The 4,927-nt window shown below is 43.9% G+C and overlaps 1 long non-coding RNA gene across 1 annotated transcript; it reads right to left on the bottom strand.

Annotated features, from left to right (window-relative positions):
• Positions 1–246: 246 nt before the first annotated feature.
• Positions 247–3,711, bottom strand: LOC106818672. The gene is made up of 2 exons (XR_001395274.1): positions 2,049–3,711; positions 247–2,000 (listed from the first exon to the last, which is right to left on the bottom strand). It is a non-coding gene; the product is annotated as an uncharacterized LOC106818672 (long non-coding RNA).
• Positions 3,712–4,927: the final 1,216 nt, after the last annotated feature.

Here is a 4,927-nt window from a genome sequence, read left to right as displayed (position 1 = left end):
GCGGAACACGCGCCGCGGATACCCGCACCGCTCCGNCTTATACATACATACACACACACATACACACACACTTATACACACTTATACACACTTATACACACTTATACACACTTATACACACTTATACACACTTATACACACTTATACACACTTATACACACTTATACACACTTATGTAGGGTTGTATGTACGCTTGTAGATAGTAGACGTAGATAGTAGACGTAGATAGTAGACGTAACGGTGATGTAAACGGTAAACAGCTTATAGCTTTATTCTAAACACGAACAGTGACAGTGTACACATACCAACTCCTAGCCGGGGTCTCTCCCCAACTAATTCAAAACCCTCCCTTTTATGCGTCTCTCTCGACCTCGCCCCGTTCCAACGGCCTTTTGTCGAAGGTCGTTGTACCCCGGCCGTGTCCGGCCGTGTCTGGCCGTGTCGTGACCACTTGTCATTAAGGTTTCCCTTTATGACAACTGGTCGCCGAATTCAGGTTGGCCTCGGTCGGTCACGTCTGCTGACAATGCTAGTTCATTTATGGTTCCCCCGAGTATGGGGTTGGTGGTCAGCAGAGCCGTTCCTCGCCCCTTTCGTTAATCACCTATGCGGTGTGTGAAATATCAGTTTCTAGGTATCCCACGGTTCTACATTTCACCCCGCCCTAGAAAAGTCGATTTTTATCGGCTTCAAACCAGTCTCCTGACTGGAGGAACTGATTATTAAAATTTTTTTTACCAAAAAAGACTTTCTGTGCTATCGTCGTGATAGGTTTTGCTTGCAATTGCAACCGTTTAGGTGTATAATCTTACTCTAGTGTTCCTTGTAACCGCCATCGCGTAACATGTCAACTAATACCATACAATTCATTTCAATACAATTCAATACATTTCAATACAATAAAATACAATTTAACACATTTCAATACAATAAAATACAATTCAACTCGATTAGACTCAATGATAATATAATGCCAAATACAATTTTAACTAAATTCCATGCAACGACAATGTAACATAAATACCCGTGTGTAATGCCATCCCGTAATACTCGCGTCGTCCCGTCACCAATCGCGTGATATACTGCGCGTTACAATTTCAAAATTTACGCTTATTCGTACGTCTAACCGTCCCCAATCGCATCCTATATTGTTCGTTGAAACTATAAAAGTTACTATGATATTCATATGTCAAACCGTCACCAATCGCATCATATACTGTTCATTAAAATTTTAAAAATGGGTGTTTAAAATGTAAAAGTACAAACGTTACAGTTCGCGTCCGAAATGTTATCGTTTGCGAATGTTATTTCAACCGCGCGTATCAAACGACTAAATGCATAAAACAAAAAATTCGCGGCAAAGGTTGTACTTCCGTACACAATAATAATATGAGAACCATATGAGAAAATGATAGTGAGAGAAATTTTAGAAAAATAGTTCACGTGGAAAACATTTTATATTTTAATTTGAAATGGAAACGTACCCGTTTGTTTATTTCAGTACTACTGCCAGAACCCGTTAGTCTGCGGGGAAAAGGGAAGAAGGAACAGTTTGCCCTTACCTACTTAATAACCCTGCCTAATGGCGAAGCCATACAAACCAGCGACCAACAAACCAACTTAGAAGCCATCCAAGTAGGCTCCCTGCAACTCGACGTCGTTTGCGTCCGACCTCGGCGAAGGGGTCCCCATGAAGTGGCGGCCGTGGGGTCGGTTGTGGCAACGGTGACAACTATACCAGAGTACACTGCAGCATGCGTTGGTGCAATACCTCGAGACGCCGCACGTTTTCTGGGTATTTGTCGTCTGGGTCGTATGCCCTGAGGTGGATATAGTAGGTCTCTATCAAAGACTCCCCCCGTGAATTCGAAAAATGGGTCAAATCTCTCAGGCATGTAATCAGATACCTCTCTATCAAATAGCTCTGCTCGTCTTAATATAAAAAATACCTCTTTTTCTCACTTCAGAGATATTAATGCCTGGTAGGCAGTGAAACATACCTACATACATACATACATTCATACATTCAGATAGGCTGTGAAACATACCTACATACATACATACATTCATACATTCAGATAGGCTGTGAAACAACCGTGTCGGCTTTCATTATTATAAATTTGTTCCAACATAACAACAACAAACACTTTTGGGAATAAACAGGTAGATGGTGGATGGGCGGGTGAAGGGGTTGGCGGGTAGGTGTTTTGGCGGGTGGGTGTTTCGGGCCCTAAGGGGGGTACATTCCCAGTGGACCTTACACTGTAATGAGAGTAGCCATTTATCTATAACATGGGTGACATTTTAAACCCCTGTATATAAAAATAAACTAGCCACGTAGGTGCCCTCAACGGTTAGAATTGGATGGCGTGCCGAGTTAATTTCGCTGTTTCTACACAATAGCCCCGGGTCCTGCTGCTGACCTCGTTACGTATACGGTACCGTTGTTTCGAAATGCTATCGCTGTTGGCCAACTTTTACTTTCGTGGACCATGCTCAGCTATTCCAGGGGAGTACCATGTCCCCTCTCTTATATTAAAACTGGTGCGTCTAACTAGCACCTCGACTCGTTCTCTTACGACTATATGCGTTGAGTCATCATGGCTTTTATATCAGCCAACCTTGCCTTCTACGGCAAGTAAATGCGTACACCTGGCGCATTCTTAAAGTTCTACACAGATTGGTACTATTCTACGTATTTACGTACGAATTCGGGCATTGTACATCACAGTTTATAAAACTCGTTAAGCCAGGGGGTGGTGGTGGGGTGGTGGTGAGAAGTTATAGGTAGGAAAAGTGCTTTAATTAGTATTTCGCTAACACACTCGTGTATTATAAAACATGTGGTTTGAAAACTAGTTTCCAGTTTAATTACGAAAATTGAGAATAGCCGCCGACACTAGATTGCTTCACTCACCCGTGTAATACGTATTGCAATGTCGTTCATCCATTGCGTTCTCTCTTGCTTGGTCGCCAGCGGTAGACTCCAGCGATATGCAGTTAATATATCGGGTGCTGTGCTCTGTGCTATGTTGTACTAATGCATTGTTCCGTGCGTTATCCGGCGATCTGCAGATTTGCTGAATCTCGGGTGCTGTTCCTCGCTTTGTCGTGAATATATTTCGCTGTTCCTCCCTTCGTGTCGTCGTGATCGTATTCTGCTGTGCTTCGCGTCGTCGATAACCAGGTGGTACAAGATAAGTTCTGGCGTATGTGCGCTTTAGCGGCGACATCATTGTTCGTAGGCATTTTCATACGCAAAGCTCGTATGACGAAAAACGGCAACGCTTCATTCTAACGTCACAATAGTCCAATAGTCATAGGTTTTCGTCTTCTTTCTTCTTCTTCTTCTTCTTCATCATTACAGCTGTCTTCGCTCAGTGTTTCTCTCGACTTTCGTGCATCGCAGTGGTAGCACTTTGCGTTGTGTCGCAAAGGGAGACGAAGATTTTTTTGGTCAAACGGCGCCAAATGTAGGGTTGGATGTACGCTCGTAAACAGTAGGCGTAGATAGTAGACGTAACGGTGATGTAAACGGTAAACAGCTTATAGCTTTATTCTAAACACGAACAGTGACAGTGTACACATACCAACTCCTAGCCGGGGTCTCTCCCCAACTAACTCAAAACCCTCCCTTTTATGCGTCTCTCTCGACCTCGCCTCGTTCCAACGGCCTTTTGTCGAAGGTCGTTGTACCCCGGCCGTGTCCGGCCGTGTCGCGACCACTTGTCATTAAGGTTTCCCTTGATGATAACTGGTCGCCGAATTCAGGTTGGCCTCGGTCGGTCACGTCTGCTGACAATGCTAGTTCATTTATGGTTCCCCCGAGTATGGGGTTGGTGGTCAGCAGAGCCGTTCCTCGCCCCTTTCGTTAATCACCTATGCGGTGTGTGAAATATCAGTTTCTAGGTATCCCACGGTTCTACACTTATACACACTTATACACACTTATACACACACACACATACACACACACACACTTATACACACTTATACTCACTTATACACACAGGCGCGCAAATCCATTTTGAAATGTGGGGGGACACGAGTAGCGAGCACGCGAAGGGGGGGTCTGGGGACAAATTTTGAAATTAGACCCCCTCAGATGCGTTTTCTGCGCGAATAGGGGGGGTCCGGACCGCGAAATTTTTTTCCCCACTTGAGTTCCGGACCCACCATAGATAGTGTTTTGTAATAAATGGTTCTTATATATAGGGTTGGATTATAGTTAGTGTTAGTGTTAGGGTTCGGGTAAGTGTTAGTGTTAGGGTTAGGGTTAGGAGTTATTCATTTTACATTGTTGCTTCGAGGAAGTCGAGTGAATGGAGTGCGCTGATTGGCTGTGGTCTGGAACTCAAGTGGGAAAACAAATTTTGCGTTCGGACCCCCCTCCCCCCCCCGTACACGCCCCTGCACACACACACACACACACACGCACGCACGCACGCACGCACGCACGCACGCACACACACACACACACACACACAAGCAGTTGGTTTGTGATAAGATTACGAAAAGGGTGTCCACATGCAGTCCTATATTATCTTACTCCTGATAAAATCAAGAAAACAAAAAGCAGAAAAACCAATCATTTGGTGTTGAGGCTAATCACAAAATATATTGGTCCGTTATTATTGTTGGTCCAGTCATATCATATATGGCCTATGCTTGTATATATATCATCAATTTGCAATAAAAATTANACTCTACAGGATAGGGCGCTCTCCTAATCATAAGCACAGTTTCACAAATACAAATTAATCTCAGAAATCTATGCTGAGATACCCCCTAACCATATTGAATGCATATGCATTACAAAATATAACTCCTCTGGTGAGATATTGTCCACGCGCTAACACACTAACGTGGGCAGATTGTCTACTGGCTGGTATATGCAACAGGGAACTTATATGCAAGGTGTTCTTCC

This window comes from Priapulus caudatus, unplaced genomic scaffold (genome assembly GCF_000485595.1).
Source record: "Priapulus caudatus unplaced genomic scaffold, Priapulus_caudatus-5.0.1 Scaffold2423, whole genome shotgun sequence".
Taxonomy (NCBI): Eukaryota; Metazoa; Priapulida; class Priapulimorpha; order Priapulimorphida; family Priapulidae; genus Priapulus; species Priapulus caudatus.
The sequence above is the reverse complement of the archived record's forward strand: the minus strand, read 5'-3'. Positions and strand labels throughout refer to the sequence as shown.